General features: G+C 42.0%; 1 long non-coding RNA gene across 1 annotated transcript in view; it reads left to right on the forward strand.

The window, feature by feature from the left end:
- LOC149853462 (uncharacterized) overlaps nucleotides 1-22,379 on the forward strand; it is a 34,720-nt gene extending 12,341 nt beyond the window's left edge. Inside the window, exons 2-6 of the long non-coding RNA XR_016439210.1 lie at nucleotides 7,747-7,900; nucleotides 11,137-11,233; nucleotides 12,213-12,304; nucleotides 18,866-19,039; nucleotides 19,383-22,379. This is a non-coding gene — a long non-coding RNA (uncharacterized LOC149853462). The remainder of the gene's footprint in view (nucleotides 1-7,746; nucleotides 7,901-11,136; nucleotides 11,234-12,212; nucleotides 12,305-18,865; nucleotides 19,040-19,382) is intronic.
- The last annotated feature ends 135 nt before the right edge of the window (nucleotides 22,380-22,514 follow it).

Genomic DNA, 22,514 nt, shown 5'->3' on the forward strand with positions numbered 1-22,514 from the left:
CACTCGCAATAGCATAGACAAGATTAAAAACCAGTAGTAATAAAATCCTGCCCAAAGTGTTTTAAACAAAACAATTATTCTGGGGTTGTGCCAGGCATAAAACAAAGTCTAGGGGGACTCCACTCCCCTGCTGTCTCCTTTTTCTCCTGTCTGCCTCGATCTCTATTTTAAGCTTTCCAGTGGTATCCATTCCTGAAGTATTTAAGTGCTGAGCCTGTTTAGAACAATTTAATTAACCAAATAGTCTTATTTCTTTTCCCTGCCATAGGGAGGAAGAAATATTTATTTATTCAATGCATCTTGCACAGGTGATTTCTTTTGTTGTCTTTCACTTGGCATTTAAACTAGCTAGTTCAAAACTGGGAGAACAGAAGCTTTCCTCTAAATTTCAGGGAAGTCTAGAAGTGGGCCTCACACCAGATAGACTTCAAGTCCCAGCACTAATGAGAAAGTAGGAACTGCTTCACTTATTGCTCCCACTGAGTGGTCTTCGATCCCAACCAACTCGTCAGCAAGGGCGGGGCAACAATTAGCTCCATTTCACCAATGCGAGTGTTAACCAGCTCTTCCTGTGTCAACCATTCTTAGGTTTTTCCAGCCGCTCTGTACGAGACTTGGAAAGAAGGGAGAAACCCTTGTCCTTCATAATCACCCCATTCCAATCAAATTAGGACATAAATGGATCTTCACTTGTCAATCTGTTAACATTGATAATAGATGGCCCTCCAGCTGAACCAACCTCTACTTTCTTGACCATTCTCTAGGCTATGGTAGCAGCATATTTTTGCGCTCAATCCTATGAAGTTCCAGTTTGCTATATTGAGCAGAAAAGGCGCAGACAGTCCCTTGAGTCCCAACCTCAACTCACTGTAACAGTGCTGTAATTAGGTCAGACTGAGTTTCATCAGGAGATCTCAAAGCACATTTCAAAGGAGACCCATATATACATTTTCCAGGATAGTGGAAGAGCCAGGAATAGAACTCATATGTCCTAAATCCTAGTCCATAGCAGTGTATATCTGTATGTCAGACACCCCTTGACACAATGTCTTTAGGCGGTGAATGAGGTGCTACAGCTCATTTCATCCTTAATCTCACTCGGTAACACTTTATTCCACCTCCAGGTCCATTCGTTTCAGTGGGACACCTTTAGAGGTAAGGTACCACTCTGCTAGATTTTGGCAAAATGTACCAGCCGGATTGCAAAGCCGAAGTACATCCTCTATAAAAGCATGATTGCTTCCTGATTTGGCCAACTGCTGCTTTATTTCAGGACCTTTAAAATAAGCAGATAAAAACAGACTGACATTTCAATGCCACCAGAAATTGAGTTAAAACTCTGCCATCTTGTTTGTGTAAGCATCTCTGTTTTTAAAAAAAACTAACCCAGAAAACAAAAAAAAAAACCCACTAACATTTCCAAAACAGTAAACAAAAAATGAAAGCAATTAGGATTTTTTTAACTATTGTTTTTCAGCTGGCTATTAAACAAATGCACAAAATGTAAACAACTGGAACAAAATCCTTCCTTGGCTAACACCAGGACCTGAACTCAGTTGTATTAGTGAACTGGAGCTGTCAGACTGCTTATGGGACTCATTTGCTGCTGTTTGGAGGGCAAATAGAGACATCATTATGAAGCAAAAGCCAATGCCGTGTCCTTTATTATAAGACAGGAAGGCAAGGCCTTATGTATCCCATGCCCTGTCAGATGGAAAATATCTTGTGCTGTGGCCCAGTTATATGGTAGTCTTAGATAATAGCAGACATTTATTTTGTCATTTAAATTTAATCTATTTTTGAGGTGCTTATTGTTTCATTTCCCATGTGCTGCAAACTTGTATGGACACTGCAATGTTGGCACTGGGAAAGCTGGAGGTTTTGATAGGTTGGCAGAAGACAATAGTGACTTTTTTTTCCTGTTCAAGCATGAGAGGTGATGTGGGATGGGAGGACTGTATACAAGCTTGCTTATTTTGGTGACATAATCAGCAGTCAACCAGTTAACAAAGTGGTTTATAACCTTTTATCTTTATGCAGCTGCTTCTATCGGGGTCCTCAAGGCATGTCAAAGCCTTTAGCACCAAATGTACAAACCTCTTCCTCCTCATATAAATGAGTATCTTCATTTACAGGTAGCAATAGTAAGTCTACTATCTTCTATGTAGACCAGCCTCTCAAGGACAGTACATAGAAATTACAGAATCATAGATAATGAGGGTGGGAAGGGACCTCAGGAGGTCACGTCTAGTCCAGCCCTCTGCTCAAAGTAGGGCCGTTCCTAACTAGATCATCCCAACCAAGGTTTTGTCTAGCCAGGTCTTAAAAACCTCCGGGGATGGAGAGTCCACAACCTCTTTGGGTAACCTGTTCCAGCATTTTACTACCCCCCTAGTGACATGATACACTTTAGCTATGTTTTTGGGTACTGTGTCTTCACTGCTGCTGTTGTATGGTTGCTATCATGCCACAATTGCACTTTAACTTTGCCATGTATGCATGTTATGAGATAATCCTGGCGATGTATAGAACAGAGCACATCTCAGAGCCATTGTTCTAGGCTTTCGAGAGATTCAGGATAATGACACACCTTGACTTACACCGCTCACATTTTTGGGATTATCTTCCCAGTCCCGCAGGCTAGAAATGAAAGCTTGGATTTTGGGGTTCGACTTCTTCATCAAAGTGCGTGTCACCATATAGACGGGGCTATGTAATCGGTATACTATGCCCATGCTTCAGATCATACTACTTCAACTATTCCTCAGGAGTTTCCGTGAACTCGTGTGGAGAGAAAATATGAACTGGTCACTGCCAGAGACAGAAGTCTCTGGGCCAGTCAATCCAGAGCATCTAATGAGCAATCAAGTCACATGAAATATAATTTAAAAAATGAGAATGGATATCTATATAGATATTTATATAGATAGAGAGATATAGATATATGTATGTGTATGTATGTAAATATATATGGCTTTCTATAAAAAGCAGGGCTTTAAAGCTTCTACAAATAAATGTAGTGATCCAGTCCTTAATTATTTTTCTATGTAGGGCATTTTTATCCCTTTAATGAACCTGAGACATTGCTGCCATTAAATGTGCTGTGGGAAAAGGGTGGGGGGTGCTGCATCTATTCTGCTGTCCAATGGCCTGATTCACTTCTCACTGACATCGGGGATTGGGAGTTACACTACTGAAGTCAATGGAGTGACATAAGTGTATGTGAGAGGCAAGCCAGGCGTATGCACTTTCCTCTCTCTCGCAGACATATGCACCCCCACTCCCCTCTGATGTTTAATTTTACCCCTCTAACTGTCCTTGGCGAGCGACAAATACAATATGGAATAGAATACTTTTCCCAATATAGTTTTAATGGAGCATCAGGCGGCTCGTTTGGCTTGCCCTCTTACTGCAAGGGAAGCCTGCGTTCCAGAAGGTATCAGACCCACATCTGTCCAGCTGCAGCTAAATGACACTGGGCTTGGTTATTCTTACCCTGGAGTAAATCTATTGTCTTACTCTGGAGCTCCTTCTGAATTTCTGCAGTGTAGCTGGGAGGAGAGTCAGACCTTTCCCTGTGCCAAATGCCATTCCCCTTTGCAGTGCTGCTTGACTAAATGATTTCAAGTGGATCGATGATCTAATAATAAAGCTCCTTTCTGTTTCACATGAAGCAGTCGTGCATAGTAAGCCTCTCCCTCCTGAGAGATGGATCCCAGGGGAAGAGGAAAGGGGATTTTATGAGAACATTAGGGAGAGGAAGAGGGAAGGGTTTTTTTCCTCGTCTTGGTTTGTTCCATAGGCAGTGCTGCCCAGTAGTTAGATTCAGGGGACTGGGGACAATTTCTCGCATGTACAACTTTCTGATCAGACTCACAGGAGGGTTTAGAAAGTTACTTCATGTCTCGGTGTCCCCATTTGCAAAATGGAAGTATGTGCCTCTTGTAAAATAGGGATCTGCAGGTGAGATCACTGCATCACTTGACCCTTTCCACAGAACCCCTGAAAAAATGCAAAAGCTCTGCAACAGAAGAAATGGACACATTAGTTTTGCTGTTTTCTTTGCTTTTGTATTTTGTACATAATTAATGACATTGCTTAAATCCCCCAGTTTCTCCTGGACGTGGTTCCTCGCTTCCCCTCTTTAAAATGTTGTGCTAATTTACTGTGCACTGTTAAATAGCTGCTACAATTCACTCCAGAGACTCTGGCATTCCTCCAGTGGGTGAAAGGACCTGCTGTACTGGGCCTAGTTTGGATATGAGTTTGCAAAATTGAACATGGTGAAGAGAGAGAGGGGCACAGACATGTCTGAATTACTGTTACTGCTTTCTTGATTGATGAGCCAGATATTCAGCTAGTGTAAATTGGCATAGGACCACCATAGTTTAGGCCAGAAGAGGAATCAAGTGTGCTGGATCCGGTGCCACCATCTCCATGCTCCTTACTCTGGGGGGCTCAGGGGTAATTGTGTGAGAGGCACAGAGTGAATTTAGCAGGGGTAGGTTTCCTGCTTAGATGCAGATGGGATTGATAGCACCAGCTGATGTAAGCATCCCTATATGAGTAAGGGATTATAGCATTACCCCCTAGCTCCTATTGCAGGGTATGGGGCTTATGCATAATCTTAACTTTAGGACTGTACTAAAGTGCTTTCCTAAATTGGGCCTTCGAGCTTGACCCATAGCAGAGTTAAAGACAGTTCAAAGTCTCTGAAAGGCCTTGTGTCCTAATTAAAGCCAAATTCCCAGCGATTTTATGGGATTTAAGGTTTGTCTTTTACTTAAGTTTCCAGCTCTGGAAGAGACAGGATTAAATTGACAATAGCTCCAGTAAAGGTTCTCAAAGCAGACCAGCCCCTGGGCCCTCTATAGACAACGAAACCGGGTTGTGCTTCCTCGTGTAATATTTTTCAGGCGACAGTAAGTTTGAACTGTCTGGTTTTCTCAGTTGAGATCTATACTAGTAAATGTAGGGCACAGACAGAAGAGCAGCTGCCCATTGCAACTCATAGCGCCTTGTAGGAAGTGCTATGAGTTGCAATGATCCCCTGGATCAAACTGAAGTTTGCTGTTTGGTCTGAGGGTTGGGGATTCCAGCTGCTTGCTGCGAGCCTCCGTAGCAATGCTGCCCCCCCTCCCAGTCACTGTTTTTGGTATGGGAGGGGGGAAAAGGGGCAGAGGGAGATCATTCTTGGGGTTCCCCGGCAAGCGCTGGATGGTGCGGTAGGTGGATTGGAGCCCCTCCACCTCGGGGTGAGGGGTGCTCCAATCCTCCTGCCCACCCTCCACACTAGCTGAAAAAAAAAACAGACCAAACTCCTGCTCCCTTTTCCTCTTCCTGTTCTGAAAACAGTGACATGCTGGGAGCTCTGCAGACACAAGTTACAGAAAGAGCTTTATTTTGGAGCACTTTCACCTGAACCCTCATGCAATGAGGGTTCCGATTTTCGTGGGATTGGGCCCTTTTAAAACTGTCTGCAGACATGTACTTCTGTTTGGTTACAGCTATAGAGCACTTTCTGGCGAAAACAGTCACTGCTCTGCATCTTTAGAGCTATCGCATCTCATTAAATATGTATTGGTGGTTCTCCCCCAACCCACATCTTTTTCCTATTTAAAATCATTTAGTATGTATACTGAATGCAAATGAGCAATGAGTACTGATGAGGGGATTTGGAGACAATTGATGTTAAAGCACTAATTCCTGGTACATACATTATCTTTCATTCCTAAAGGAAGGACCAGGCAGCCTATAGCATGGAAATGGTTAGTGTACAGAGATATGTCTTAGCTTCAAAAGACTTTGTCTTCCCCTTGAAACATCATGCTAGAGTTAATGGGAAGTAAAGGCATACACTAAAGAGGATAGAAGTGAGTCATAAAAATGGAAATTATATTCATTATAAAATTTTTATGATTAAACTTAGTGTACATGAAAGGGGCAGGATTGATAGCACTTGGAAAGTTAAGTCCTTTCTTTTGCCTATATTGGATATATTGGATGGAGCAGAAGCGGCAGGACAATGCAAGAAAAAGCTCACATTGGTGTTCCAGTAGCAATGACTGGTTGGGAGTACCATGTTTCAGTTTCTGTGGCTTAGTTAGTGCATGGGCTTTTGGTGAGCCTGCCAGGTAAATCCAATGATGCTGGTGTATTTGTGCATGATGTTGCTCTGGAACTGAAAGGTCTATGAGCTGTTGTACCTTTAAGTGAACCTCCTCACCTGCCCATGCAGACTGTGTGTGAATTAGTTCAATGGTGGCTAGCCAGAAGCCAGTCACCAGCAGTGAGGTCTCTCCTGGAGATGTTACCTTTGCTCTTTCTTTTCATCAAAAAGAAAAGTAACAAAGATGGAAATCCTGTGTTTGTGCTCTGGTTTTGAAAGAGCACAACTTTTGCTTAAAGCTCTTTTCCATTGGGAGCTAGACTGAGACCCGCCAACTCAACCTCACCTCACTGGGAACGTCCATCGTGATAATGACTTTAGGCAAGTGCAAGTGTGGGCTGAATTCCAGCCACCTACCAAGAGGCTTAAGTTTCCTTCTCTAATTACCAATCCCTTTATCCTTCCAGTCACCACAAGAAACTTTTTCATCCTTAGGTGGAGCTTAGCTGAGCATGAACTTAGAGCAATAGGTTAGATATTAATAAACACTTTTTCCTCTAAAATATTATGGTCCCCAACTACAATGTGTCTGGAAGGGAGACAAGTCCGATCTAAACAACATAAGTGCTGAGATTTTGAGTTTTCATGAACTCCTAAGAATTGGTTAAAGGAAGGGTCTTTGTGATACTTAAACGCAGGTAGTAAGTTTGGGTTCCCAACTCAAGATCACTCAAACAAACTTTCTGAATTGACTGGGCATCAGATCAGGCCCCTGGCAACTTTAAGGGCCCCTATTTTTCAGGCAGTACTGAGCACCATCCCTCCGAAAAACCAGCCTCCTTCCGGCCATCTCTAGTTGAGCACAGTGAACTCACCTGCAGTGTCCAGCAACAACAAGAACCCCTTAAGTACATGGCTCTGTTAAAATCAAAGGGCATCTTGCGGTTATTTTCCATTCTAGTTCTAGTGAGGACTTCAGAACTTAGGCTTTAAATTTGCCCCACAGACTTGCACGAGCAGTGTCAAACCAAATCAAAATCAGCAGCATTGAAATTCCTTGGCTTTGCAACAACAGCGTAAGTTTAGATACTAGGATGATATGCACTTTAGTTGAAAAGGCTGATGCCTCCCTCAACTGGATAACAACTCTAGGAAGTAGTTCAGGCATCCAAAGTCCTGTGCTACTTTGAATGGCATCTCATTTAAACATTTGCTCCTCTTTACCTGTATGAATCCTTGCAAGGTTTCAGTGCTGAACCCATACAGAGCATTGTAGCCATCAAGCCCCTTGTATTCGCTTTCATTTCTGGGGGGATCTCCTTTGGAAGACGAAAATTCCCCAGGACTAGGCCATTGGACTATAAATTTTGAATCCTTCCTACTAGGACACTATTCACCCCTCCTAGTAGCTCTCATACACTTCAGTGGGCAAAAGGAAAAATTCTGACTTACAAAATTCACAAGCCAGTATAATCACTGAACTATAAATGAACACACCTGGGAACAAAATGGCACAGAGCAAATTGAGATGTATTATTTCTGGGTATTTCCATGTTCTTAAGCAAAAGGTACATTGTAAGCAGGTTTTTTCCATGAAGCCTGGAAATAAAAGGAACCCTGATGTTGTTTAAAAAAAGCAGAACCGTGGAGTACCACTTGAACTGCTGTTTGACCTCGCAAACTTCAGGTGAGAGCATATGACAGATGAGGCTACATCAGGTGATGGGAGTGCTTCCAGGAGAAATGACTAACCGCACTCAATGCAGCAGATTTCATCTCCTCTCTGCAAAGGTGGGTGTTATCTCTCTTTCGCTATTGTGGAAAGTGAGACACGGGTAGGTTTCATAAGTTGAAAGATGCTCATGGCCACATAAAAAGATGCTGGCAGAACCAGGATTTGAACTGGAACTTGCCTTGCCTTCCAGCTCTCTGCTCTAACTCATAAATCATACAAGTCTGAGTCTTAGGAGCCTTGATGCTGTGATAGAGGCTTGTAAGGAATCAAAGGATAAAGGCAAGTGATGGTGACCCATCAAATCACTGAGATCACCAATCCTTGCCAAAAGAAATGGGACCTGTCTGTTTGTATGGATCTTGAAATGCTACCAAAAATAAAGAAAAGGTGATGCTTATGGATGAATGAACCATCTCAGTCAGTATAAGGCTTGAATGAAGGGCCATAGCCTCACCTGGCAAAAAGCAGTAAAATTCAGTTGAAGCAAAATGGAGCTGTTTCTGCTTGTAGTGGCTGAGAAGCAGCCCCAGTCTTGTGCCTGCATTAATATAGAGTTGTCCTAGCAGTGGATTGTGCTGAAATCTTGCCTTTCAGCCCCTTCTCAATTCTCCCTTACTTCCCCCACCCAAAAAAACAAAAAAAAACAAAAAAAGAAAAGTAGGGAAAGTTCAGTTCCAAATCTAAAGGAACTGTTGCTTACTAGGTCATGCACAACTATACTGTATGCCAACATGACCATCTTCCAGACACAAGGCTAGATCTCGAGTTGGCATAAATTGGTGTAGCTCCACTAAATTTCAGGAGGGTTAAATGAACTTACAACAGCACCAAAGCCCAGTGTGGGATCCTTACTCTGAAATTAAAGTTTTGGGTTTTTTTCTCGTGCTCCCAGACGTGAGACATAAAGCCCAAGAAATCTTAGCCTTAAGGACCCTTCCTCACAGCTCATCCTGGTATTGACATTGCCTTATTAAAGCAATTAACAAGCTCCTGAACTGCTTGGCTAATGTTTCTAGAGTGACTTCTAATGACGGATAATGATAACAAGCGTGGAAAGTCTCTAGTGAACTTTGGCTAATGATGCAAATGTGGGAAAGGTCAATAGTATTATCTATTCATTGGTGACCATTTCGTTTCCATTCATTGCCCATTTCAGCTTTCATTTTCCTTTCTTAGCACATTTATGGCCACAAGAACATGTTCCTCATCCATTCTGGAGCCTACCAGTTGTTTCACAGATTGACTAAGATGCAAAGCAAATGAAGCTGAGCCTTGGAACTCTTCTAATGAGCTTCAGTCTAGACAACAAGTAATCAATTAAAGAAAAGAAAGTGGTTTCAGTTAGAAAAGAGGCACTTTCTTTCACAATGACAATACTTTGCATTTATATAGCATCTATCCTCAAAGGATCTCAAAGCAGTGTCTGGAACTGTTAGAGTGAGCACTTGGAAGCTGTAGAGGGGATAATCAAAGGGAAATGTGAAATAAGGCTAGGGGGAGATTGAAAGAGCCTACACTAAATATAAGAAAAATATATTTGTACTGACATCAACTGTCAGAGGGGGTTTTGGTAGAGACACGTTACCTAAATCACATCCCTAGCCAAAGTTTTTATGCCAACCAAGATTTCTGTTGTGGATCTAACCAGAGACAGGAGGCTTGAGGCATAATCTAAGGTCCAAGGAATGAAGGCCAAGGTCATACCTGCAGAAAGGAGGGCTGCACAGAGTGCATTGACTCTGGAAAGGGTTTGGGGGTCACAGGGGACAGGCAACTGGTCTCCTAATGTAGGACTGTGGCAGAAAAGGTGTATGACGGGGGTAGTATGTAGAAGGAAGGAGGTGTTTTTTACTTCCATATATAGGGGTCTACCCAACTCGAGGAGGCAGCCAACCAATTTCACGGGCAATTCATGGGACCAGCTGCCATTTTTTAAATCTTATCATGGCCAGGCCCCGCCACACTTCTGATTGGCCGAGGGGCCCTGGTGGCCCTGCCCCCTGCTGCTGATTAGTGGAGAGGTCTGTCTGTCATGTGGCTCTGCCCATCATTACCAACTGACTGAGAGGACTGCCTGGCATGAGACCCCATGCCTTGTCACTGATTGGTGGAAAGGGGTGGAGCTGCATGACAAGTAGCCCTCACAGCGAATCAGCTGTGAGGAGTACAGGTGGCAGCCATCTTGGGGGGAGAGGGGCAGAGCTGGCAGCCACTAGGGAGCCAGGATTTTATTTTTAGGACATTTTTTGCCCCGCTATGGATTTTTTAAAGAATGCCTGATTTTGCAATTATTGCGAAAGCCATAGAATGACATTTTGGGTAGGTTTTTATGCGTATATGGGGGTCAACCCTTTGGGGTATTTTAAAAAGGTACTGAAAAATTGGATGGCATGCAAAAAAGCGGTATAAAAGTAATTAGAGGGCTTGAGGAAATGTCAATAGTTATGAAGGTACAGAGCTCAATTGCTTTATCAAAGAGAAGAATGGGTGTTGACTTTATTATTTCACGGGAGGAAAACACTGAGTATTAAGGGGCTCTTTATGCTAAAGGCATAATGAGAACCGATGGCCAGAGGTCTAAGCTAGACAAATTCAGTAACAAATAAGGCAGACATTTTTGAGAGAGAATGATTTAACCAGCAGAAGAAACCAAGGAGAGTGGTGAATTCACTGTCTCTTAATGTCTTCAAACCAAGACTGGATAGCAGATATAATTTAAACTAACACAAGGTCTTGGACTCTGCAGATTTTCAATAAAGTGAAAAACAAAGTGCAGTTTGAGGACCTGCAACACATAGAAGGTCAGAAAAGGATCCTGGAGTCATAGGATTGGAAGACACCTCAAGGAATAGCTAGTTTAACCGGCTGCATGAAGGCAGGATGTGCTATTCCTATACCATCCCAGATGAATGAGTACATAGGATCCGGGTTTTCCAGGGCAAAGAACAGGTCCAGAAAACAAAATCAAAAAGAATGACCAGTACATAAAACCATCCATCTTGGCAAAGGAGCTTGTCTGACTATATATTTTTTTTTCTTCATGCCATGAGATGGAAACTAAAGCAGGAGCAGGAAGTGGGAGCTTCCCGAGCTATGTTCTTGGCTCTGGCTTCAGCCTGCTCTTGGCAATTTTGGGCAACTCATTTCACCTTTCTGTGCCTTAATTTGCCTATCTGGGAAACAGGCCTAGTTCCACATGAAATAGCATGCTGGCAGGAGATGTTGTGAGGAGTCAAACTCATCTCATTTTAAATAAGAGATAACCTTACTGATTTTAGTGATCTTATTGCAGATTGAGACCGGAATAACTGGAAGCAGAATGTAACCCTATATCATTTTCTGGAAGTCTTTTTTTCTACTCGTAGAGGAAAGAAAGATATCACTGCAAGGTAATAAAACTAAGACTTTGTATTCAAACTGCTTTTGAGCAACACTGTGAATTCCCAGATCATCTTTAGATTGTTAATACAAATATTTGTTCTCTGCTTTTTGCTATCAATCTAGTTAAGAGGACCCAGCAATGGATAGCTAGAGGGGCAGATGGGATTTATTAAATAACATAAAAACCATGGCATTAAGCACTCCGTGTGCTAATCATCACATTAATCACTTTGGCACCCCACCCTGTAAAGGATCTCCACACTCATGAACCCCTGTCCCTAACCATAGCCCTGCTGAAGTCAATGGGGGCTGTGTTTGGATGTCTATGCCCCGTGGCATGGAGCTCGCTGCAGGACTGGAGCCTATGCTTGTATACTTTATCCCTTTCCCACAGTCTTTCATCTGTCTCTGTCTTTTTAAACTGTAAGCCCTTTGGGTGAGGGGCTGTATCTTCCAATGTGTTTGTATCGCGTAGAGCACAATAGGCATCCTGCCTCCCTTTAAACCAAACTAGATAACTGCATTGGGGGTGGGAATCCTGGGAAATTAATAGGATTGTTGCTTTTTTGTATATAGAGACCCCAAGTGATCTGGGCCCCACTGTTCCTTGGAGGAGCTCGTAATCTAGAGTGGGGGAGGGGATAGAGAGGCACAGAGAAATAAAGTGATTCGTTCAAGGTCACATGCAATGGTCAGTGGACTACCCGGTTACCCGTCACTCCCGAGATGTCCACTTCTACCGGAGCACCTTGCCGTGTCCTTTGATGATAATAATTTGCAAAGACGGGCCTAAACCCTGGACTGCTTATGCAGTCCGTGCCTGATATGAAGCTCAAGGATGTCAGTGGGAGCTTTTCTATCACTCTCAATGAGCTGCGGCTCAGGCCATTATTACTCAGCCAGAAGAACTCCCCACTTCAAGGGCAGTTTGCCTGAGTAAGGTACTATCTGGCCCTTATATGCATTTACCTCTGTTCACACTTCCAGATTTCCTATTTAAAAGAAAAGGCTGAACAGCTTTGCTACAGGACATCCCTGGAATCTCCCAAAGTCTCCCTCTTTCAAGTACATACAGCAGGGTAAGAGTTGTATCATGGTTTGGATAAAATGATGCGTCTTTACTAGGTTCCTGTTCTCAAAAAACAATGTATTAAATACATAAATGTTATGTTATACCACTTCCTCCTCCTCTACAGTTCACACAGACTGCACCAGCACATAAATCCAGTTTTATTTCTCAATTTATTCACCTGGAACTAAGTGGATTAAATCTTTTTTTTCTTTCTTTTTTTTTTTTAAAAGAGCCTGGCACTGCATTTCCAAATGGAAGCACTGCAAATAATTGCAAATGTCAGGTAGGAAATTAGTGGCAGTTGTGGACATGCAGTTATTTTATATGCAGAACTTTTATGCTCGCAGAGTTCAAATGAAGATTTGTGTGTGTGTGTGTGTGCACACGCAAAATTTACCTTTAATGACCCTCTTTCCCCTTAATAAACCAGAATTGATTAGAATTTGGATTTAAAAGATGAAAGGGCTCTGCAATTATCTACTTGTATATGCCCTTCAGTAAACTACCTTGCCTCCCCCTCTCTACCTCCCCTTCTTCTTAAGAAGACTTTCCCAGGTCCCTCTTGGCTGCGGTTGAACGATGTTGGCTCATGTCCATGCTGCAACAAAGACCTGGCATTCCAGCTGTCTGCTTCTAATCTCCAGTGTCAGCTCTTGTTAATGTTTCAGCGTGAAATCAGAGGGGGCAAAGCTGCATGGAATATTAAAACCATGATCAGAATTCCACTGAAATGCTGATAGTCTGCAAGCGCCATTAGGAGGGCCGTCAAATCACTGTCTCGCATTAAATAAAAGAAAAGATTTCTATCGCCGGGGTGCACGGGAAGTACAATCAGTGAATCACTGAACTAAATTAGCATTTTTTCAATTGGAGATCGAAGTTGATTTATTGTTCTACACAACATTAATGTAACTATGTGCTTGACCTGTTAAGGCACCTAATTTTTCATTTAAATGGGTCCTTTCCCTCTATATGCAAAAAGGTTGCAATCATATTTCAACTTTGGAAAGTGATCAGAAAAGTACTGGAACGTTTCAGAATTGTCTTAGTGAGCCGCTCTCTCTCTCTCTCTCTCTCTCTCTCTCTTTCTCTGCCTGGTGGTCAAGGACACGAAGTAAAAGAAAACGTCTCAAATAATGAGCTTAATTCTTGTTTACGCTCAGACTATTTTACACCACTTTGGCCATGAACATGAGGCCTTAAGAACGGGGGGGGCAAATTATCCTCACAGACTGGTGTAAAGGGAACTTGATATAAATCTATTCCATTTATAATTTCAGAGCTCTTACTGGGCAGGGCTTTATGCAGTCTTTACTTATTACTGTCCCGAGTAAGGGACTGTAGGATTTGATCAAGTAGATCCTGTCTCAGTTCTTATCTCAGGGGAAATTGCTCTGAGTTCAGGAGTGTGGGCCTAAAAAACATTTGGGTCCTTTGAGCTTCATCCAGAGCTCACTGAAGTCAATGCAAATGCTCCAATTGGTTTTAACAGACTTCGGCCCAAGCCTAATGTGAAAAAAAAATAAAATGAGGCCCACTGTTTTCTGATTTTTTTTTTTCCCCTAAAAGAAACATCAATTTCTCCAAACTGAAACCATGGGGCAGGGCCTGTTTTGAAGAATCTGCTCGATTCAAAAATTGGAAAATAAAATGGAAACATGTCAAAACTGTCAAACGGGAACTTTCACTTTGTGGTTTAGAATGACCTTTCATTTGAAGATTTTAGTTAATTTATAGTCCAAAAAATGGTGTGGTGGGGGGTGGTTAAATTGCTAGAGGGCCAAAATCTAAGCTAAATATTTGAATTTGCTCAATCTGACTTTTTTTTTTCCCACTGTCATTTTGCAAAACCTCCAAGATCCTTACTTGCCATCTTAAATCCAGTTCAGCAGGCAGATTTTTTTTTTTTTCAAAAATTTCAAATCTGTACAGGAAGGAAAAACCAACAGGCTCCACTGTTGGTGCTTTTGTAACCCAGCATCCCAATCTGGGAAGACTATTGTACAAGTTGACATTCTCCAAATGACAATATAGAACACCCAGTGCCTCCTCCTTAACAAAGTGAAGATAATATACATTTCCAATTAGTGGTACAGATTCTAGTCATGTTCTCTTTTACTCCCTAACTATCTTTGTTTTGCTAAAAAGCTGGTCGGTCATTAATGAAATCCTGCAGTTCTGCTAATCCTAGATACAATGCAGCTTTTCTCTAGCAAGCTATCCCTGACATAAAACTACAGTTACCCAAGCTCCCTACTGCATTAAGATTTGCTGTCATTTGCCTTTCATTACATACCTGATGTAGCACAGTAGCAGACAAATGTCCTTGGCAGGCAGAGCAAAGTATTTAATTGTATTAGTTTCCAATTGCTCCTCCTTAGGAACAAATATATTTCTTTAAAAAAAACCAAAACAAGAAACCACAGTGTCATGGAAACTTATAATTTCTGGCAGGGCACAAATATAATTAGAGTTAAATTCTAGAAGTGAACTTACCAAAAAAAAAAATCTGTATGGTCAGTGCCATATGAAATGCCTCTCCATAGAGTGGAACAATGAGCCTTTCATCAAAGGGAACGAGTGATTAGATGTTTTTCATTTTCAGAACTTTAACAGATAAATGGGGTCCCTGTTCCTTTATTTGATGTGCTGTACAGTTTGGATTCAATTAATCTCTTCTGATCATTACAGAACTCTTGCCATGTCACATTGAAAGAAAAGGGGTGCCACGTAGAATATCGACCATCACCGTTCAGAATATGGGTGCTGGTTTTGGGGTAGGGAATTTGGTACGAGGAGATTAGAAAGCTGAGGGGACTGGCAATGGGCTATACAGCTGCACAGCCTTGGACTTTCCCCACCCCAAAGTTTCTACGTAAAGAGTAGATTGTATTAAATAGAGAGCAGTTTAGGATTCAGAAGGCCTGGGTTTATACCCCTGTCTCTGTGACCACGGGCAAGTGTCTCATGTCACGGCTCCTTTTATGCCTCATAGGAATGCTAAGAATAAATTATTTAATGCTCGTGAGGTGCTCAAATCCTACAGCGATAAATGCTAGGAAAGCCTAGAGATACATCTATGTCTGGATTTATACCAAGATAATCGGAGTACCTACATTTTATCTCTGCATTGCCAGGTTGAGTCCCGTGCAAGTCAGTAGCTTCCAGCAACTGCTACCCGCAGAGGGTTGTATGGGAAATGAGCTGGTGTTTTCTGTCCACACTGAAGTCTCTCCTCATGTGCAGAGACAGTCCCTCCTACTCTAAAAGGGAAGGCTAATAGCAGAAAGTTTGTGCTCTTGCTGCTGAGCTGTGTCTTCTCCAGGGACAGAAAGGGGGAATTTCAATCTGTAGGGCTCCGTTCATGAGTGCTTAATGCACTCCTCTGTCCAGAACTACCAAATTACACTAAAAAAAAATGAACTTGGATACTTATGGTCTTAGTCATCTTTTGCTTCCCCTGGTGCAAATCAGGAATAACTTCACTATTGTGGGTAAACACTGTGAAAGGATAGTTCAACCCTGTGAGCCTCATGTATTGCCCACTGAGGTCAATCAAAGGACCCCTTTGACTTCAGTGGGTATGTTTGATTGGTCAATCACGTTTGATTTCCACTGGTGGATGATGTGATTTAAAGTGAACAGAATTCAAAGTTCTCAAAGGTACATCTACCAGCGTTAATCCAGATTGTCAGAGGCCTCTTTTTCCCTTCTGATCACTATAAAACCAGACTAAAATGTATACTGGTGACAAACCGTTCACCTGATTGTTCTGCACTGAAATTATTTTATTACTGTTTATTTTGTTAAAACGCAACCAGTCGTTTATTTAGACTGTGGCGTCTTGTAATGGGATGTCAAAGCTTTTTACAAGTGGTGTCCATTAAGGGTTTGATCCTGCAGCCATTAAAGTCAATGGCAAAACTATCACTGACTTCAAGGGAGCAAAATGTGATGCTGATTTAACACCCTCATTCCCAGCTAGCCGCAGGGATATGGAGCCATGTGGGAGTTGCATCTCTGTCGTTTTGTCCACAAACCTTCAGTTTGTATATACAAGCTATTGCATCCTTAAAATAAAATGAGAGCCTGATTGTAAGCTCCTTGACGTCAAGAAAAAAGCATTTCAATGACTTTAAGAGCTTTAGATCTGGGCCTAGGCCCAATTTCTTATAAAAAGTCAAAAGATGTAGGTAGTTTTGGAAAGGGTTATAAAGGTTAGTTAGTTTAAAAGTAGCTTTCTCTGAACCTCCATTGGCTTTATCAGGGCCCTTCTGAGTGCAGCTCAACTTATATTATCTACAAGATTTCATGTCACTGCAATATCTCAGCTGCACTGATAACAAGATCTCTCAACATATTCTTAACACAAAACACACAAAGACTTTTGGAAGGTTTAGTCTCTGGACTAACTAGGTGGGAAAAAATCACTTTCTTATACCTACTGCTGGCTCAGGATACTGGGGAGGAGAATGGGGGGAAAAAAAGGAAAAAGGTTTTATTTAAAAATCCATTATTTTTTCCCCAAATATCAAGCCAGTCCATAATTGGTCAAGGGGTAAGAAGGAGGCACATTTTTTCCCCCAAATTTAAAAATATTTGATTGACTTATTCATCAAAGCTCTGAAATTTGGAAAACAGCAATTTTTTCTCTTTAAATTCAGCAACACAGAAGGATCAAAACCTTAAAGCAACCACCACAGTCTACCTTGCAAACACCACAAAGATATGACAACCTCCACTTTCCTGACCACATAGAAGCAATATTCTCTTACTTTTTTCCCCGAGAGAGCTGCCCCTCTCAGGATGTCAGACTATGACCTGTTTAAGTGTGGCTGGTATTTAGTTTCAGAAAATATTTCTCCAATGTCATAGGAATTCAGGCTTCCCTACACCATCTTATGACAGGCATCAAAATCTGAACATCTCCCTGCTTGCGTGCCCTATCATTCATCTGTACATTTTGAGTCTCTTTTGGCCCCCGAGGCAGCTGTTGGATGGGATAACCTGTGGCTGTCCTGGAGTTTCGGGTGGGGGGTCCCTGACCGGTGCCCAGAAAATCCAACCACCTCTGCAAAATACTTGGAGTTTGCCAAGGAACGATTTGACCATGTCATAATATTTTATCAGAATAATTCTTTCTTGTCTTTGCCATATCCCTGTGAAATAGAGAACTGCTAGTATCTCCACTGGCCAGAAACGGGGTCGAGACTTTCTCATCTGTGGCATGGAAGAGCCTTGAACCCAAGGTGTAGCTTGTGCCCCAACATCACCCTTCCTCTCTAAATGGTGAGACAGTGTGAAATCCTGTGGCAGTGCACTGGTGTGTATGTCCCATGCTTAACACCCACCACAGGATATTATAACAACCCTGCTGTATGGGGTACTCAGAACATTGTGCATTTAATGGCACCTATTGCTTATGAAAGACCATATCATCTCCTCTACATACCCCCTAAAATACTTCCATGTCCATCCAGAACAATGGTCTCCGGTTGCACCACTCAGCCATGCTGTTTTACTGCTAGCCAGGTAATTTATATAGCAAACAACAGACCTGAACCTCAGCAGGTAATTTTGCAAGTTGGGTTTCCTGTACGAAGCAGATAATTGTTTGGTACCAGCAAGTAGGGTGGGCAGATCCACTTCCTGCATACATCCGGGAGTAATGCACAGAATCCATTAGAGAGATGCCTAATCATCTTAACCTGTCAGATCCAAACTGCCCTCTTTTAAGAGCCAATTTGTTTCCCTGCCAGATCGATGTTCTTATCTGTAATTGTGCAGACCATGAGTGGCACCCAATAACCAGTTAATATTCAATTCAATTTCCACAAGGGGGGGGGGAAAGAAGAAAAATGTCTTAATTTAAACATTTATTGTGCAACTGTGAAAATGTCCTAAGTGAAATTAATTGAAGCTAGGGGAGAATAAGTTATAAATCATCTTGTCTGGCTTACATAAAATGTTATAAGGATATACTGCAGTCTGATCGTAATGCTATTCTGAGTTGATGAATGCTTTAACCCTAAGGTTACTGTTGTTATTCTGGCCCTGTGAAGGTGGAAATCTGACTCCTACAGGTTCTATAACATGGGGAGAGCTGATCTAATATAATAATAATCCAAGCATTTTTAGTTATAGTTTGCACTTTTCCAGCATCTTCCTTAGATGGAAAGGACTTGAGAAGTAGATGGTAGCATTAATGTTTGTCATCTATTTCTATCTTACACATCAATGGCATTTTTAAGAGATCGGATATTTGTATCACAATGTGGTCGTCATCATGTTGATATCATCAGAAAATGGAAAGCCAACCCTAGCACAGGCAGTAGAAAGGAGCCAAATGTGGGCTAGAAATTCAGAAGACGAATCGGGAATTTGAAGAACAAACAGCCAAGGAAGCAACATCAACTAGCAGAAGGTCCTTTAATTGACCAGAAGGAAGAGGTTTGCAAGGGAATGAATGAATGAATGCTGGCCTACCAAAGAGTAAAGGCAGTTGCTAAAAAGAGTAAGGGTGTTTGAGAGAAGTGTAATCATATCTATACATTAATTGTTACTGCAGAGGGTGGACCATGAAGCTGCGGGGCCAAAGGCAGAGGCAGTGGAACATGGCGATGAAAAGATATGAAACTTCTTGGACAGGAGCAACCCTACGTGTACCATGCCTAGGACCATGCCGTTCTGGTCTCTGACCTCCAGGTTACCACAACGCACGTGAAAAATAAAATACCAGGAGGTTGGTATGCTGTTTTGCTTAACGCTGTTTCGCTATAACGCTATTTTACATTGATACCCGATTCCACTTAGCGCTCAGCGAGTTTTGTTATAACGCTCGCGGTCGCCATCTTGGGTCATTAAAACCACTTGGGGGTTACCATCGTGGGTTGTCAAAAACTTCCGGTTTCGCTTAATGCTAGTTTTGCTTAATGCTCTTTTTTTTCAGGAACCAATTAAGAGCGCTAAGCGGGGGTTGTCAGTATGGCCAAAAATTAGTCTTAGGCTGCCTAAGGTTTACAGCCACATAAATATTTGTGAATAAGCTAAAAGTTTTCCCACCTCACCTTTTCCCTCTCTTCCAGATGACGGCTACATGTCTTTAAGCTCATCAGTGCAAAAGAAGATGGTGTGCCTCTCCTGTGGGAACTCACAAACACATGTGAATGGGCAGTGTGAAGGCAGATGGAAATTCCTAACTGTCAAATGCAAAGTATTTCACCCTGGAAAAAATAATCTCAACTAACTGCACACCTGCTTATCACTCATGGGGGGGAAAAATGGGTCATTGCTGTAGACAGCTCGATGGAACCTCTGTTTAGGGTGGTAGTGGCTAAACAAAGCAAGCAAAATGAAGAGAGACATAAAACATGAAGATAAAACTCAAAATCTAACACCTTTAAGTCAATGGCTTTATCCGTATTCCTGGTCACTCACAGTCAACGATACTGTAGAAAAGGAGATAGCTTGGAGACGGGCAACAAGAATGAATGGAAACATGGGGGGAAAAATCCCTACGAGTGAAGCTCAAAAGGGAAGAGCTAATTCAGATCCGCAAAGTGGAAAAAGGGTGGGGACACGCTAGAGGTACGGAAAAATAATAGCTGGTAGAGAAACTAGATCGGGGGCATCTCTTTGCGCTCTCTCATAGTGCAAGAAGAAGGATTCAGTGTAAAGCAGCATATTTTAAACTGACAAAAAGAAATACAGTCAGCCTGTAGAGTTTGTTGCTGCATGACCCCGCTGAGGCCATGAACTTAGCAGGACTATAAAATGGACGGGATGTTTGGATAGAGAATGAGGGCATCCATGGGTCCATTGGATGGGATGATATGGTTATCAAGTTCATGTTCTAAGGCATCGACTAGCCATGAACTGAAGGTGGTCTGAAGACCTGTCCCTAGTGAAGTCTCCATAATTATGTACCATAGGATCATTTTTTATTGACTTCAGAAAAAGTTGGTAGGGGCATATGCTAGTCAGGATACTGCTGTAGACCAGTGGTCTGAACCAGTAGGGAAATGTCTACGTTCGGATATGATACACTGTCACCGATTCGAAAAGTACTTTACACTTGTGGCGCACTTCAGCAGTGACATGCAGTCAGCTCTGAGGCGCAGCATGACAACAAGACCACACAAGTATACCCAACTATTTAAGATGGGAACAACAGACCTGAAAGATGACTGACACTTATGATACAGGTGCAATCACATAGGTGGTAGAGACAAATGAAAAAAATGTTTTTGGAGGGGGGGGGACCCCTGTATGAATATATTTCATTATAAAACTCTGCAAAAGTCACACATTATGTGCCTTGCTGGAGGCTATCGGAAACAATATAGGTAATCACCAGTATTAAAAGTCTCATTTGAAATCATGCAATTATTTGGCCAATTCAACCAGAGGCAGTATATAGTCAACTGAGCAGAAATGTGACCAGCCCCCCAGGATTCACACCTCTCCTTGTAGAGCTGAGATGGGGGAAAGTAACTGGAGACATATAACGAGCACATGAAGTTGTGATGGCAGGTGCATCTCTTCATTCAAAGATGGCACCTCCTGCAAGATCATCCAGCACAAGGTGCCGATTCAGAGGAAAGGCTGCCACCTACTGAAAAGCCGGCGCCACTTTCATCCTCAATATCTAAGCATTTCTTGGGTGCTTCCTATCAAAGCACTAACCCAAGCCGAACTTGGTTAGCCTGCTGGGAAGGACTTAACAAAAGGATCAAAGAAAGCTGCAAAGTTTAAAATTCATGAGTAAAAAAAAAAAAAAATCCATCTCTGGGAATTAAAAAAATGAACAACAGGATTTTAAGATGATCTGAAACTTGGTGACACAGGCAGTAAACATCTCACTTCCTCCTGCCACCCCTCCTGGGGTGATTGACTTTGAACTTTTTAGCAGAAAAATATGTGCAGCTGGGCGAAGGTAGGGACAGATGTCCCAGTTACTTTTGCCGTATTTTAGGGCCTCATGTTGTAACCCTGTTACAAAGGACTAAAGTCCTCCTGCCCTGCAGTACTTTTGGACTGCACCTCCATTCACAGAAATACCTGTGAGATGTAACGTAACACATGGGAAGCTGTCAGATCCTCATCTGATGTCAGATGGCCTAGTCTGTGCCGGTATGCTAATTTACACCCGCTGAGAAGCTAACTCGGCAGAGCGATGTTAATATAAAACTGGTATGAATGAAGTCAGAATCAGGCCTTGTGAAAGGAAGCATGCCAGAGTGAGAGAGAGGGAGGGAGAAAGGAAGAGAGACCTCATCGAAAGCCAGAAAGTGTATTGCTTTCAAAGCAAGCAGACGTCACCGCCCTCGATGCAGGATGGGATGTAAAATTTCAAGAGAGACGTGTGTAGTGGGTTGGGTTTTTTGGTTGTTTTCTTTTTTTTTTTTTTAATGGAAACTCAAGTGCATGCAACAGGAAAATAAAATGCTGAGCTATCATACAAACCTCTCCTCCTTCCTCTCTGTGTCAACCGGCATTCGCAGAGAATAGCATTTCATTCTCCACTGTTGAGGCAACAGCAACTAAAGCGAATGTTCATATGTGTGCTGAGGCATTTGTCCCTGGAAAAATAACATCTCTCCTTTCTCTCCTTCTATTAACATTTTAATTAATCCCTTTTAGTTATGAAATGTAACTTTACATTACATAAAAAAAATTACATGCAGTCTCTTAATCTGCTAATCCTTTCTCCAGACAAGCTGGTTCTTTTTAAATCAACTGCCATTTTATCAACCCAATGGAGCAGAGATCCGGACTCAACTCTATTCAACAATACATTCTTTTCATGAGAGACTGGCCTAGCTAATATGACACCACAAAGGGCTTGAGGAATTCCAAACACCCAGCTCTTTGGATTAAAAGCATAATAATCCCATGCAGTTTTTTGTTCAGAATTGATAGAATGGTTGTATAGTGAGTCACACTTGTTTGAACTTATCAAAGTAACAATATATCAAGCATCTCATAGGATGATATTTTATTTTCTCAGGTGGGTTCGACTTCTTACTTCTTTCAAGTCTTGTGTGTGTGTGTGTGTGTGTGTGTGTGTGTGTGTGTGTGTGTGTGTGTGTGCATTTATACGACGGTGAAAATGCCCCAACAGGTAAACAAGTAATATATACGAACCATCTTTGGCTCACTGCCTAAAACCAATTGTTTTTATTCTATGGTTTGGTCCATACACTTTTTTTATTATA

Source organism: Crocodylus siamensis, chromosome 14 (genome assembly GCF_052110815.1).
Source record: "Crocodylus siamensis isolate JL-2025a chromosome 14, ASM5211081v1, whole genome shotgun sequence".
Taxonomy (NCBI): Eukaryota; Metazoa; Chordata; order Crocodylia; family Crocodylidae; genus Crocodylus; species Crocodylus siamensis.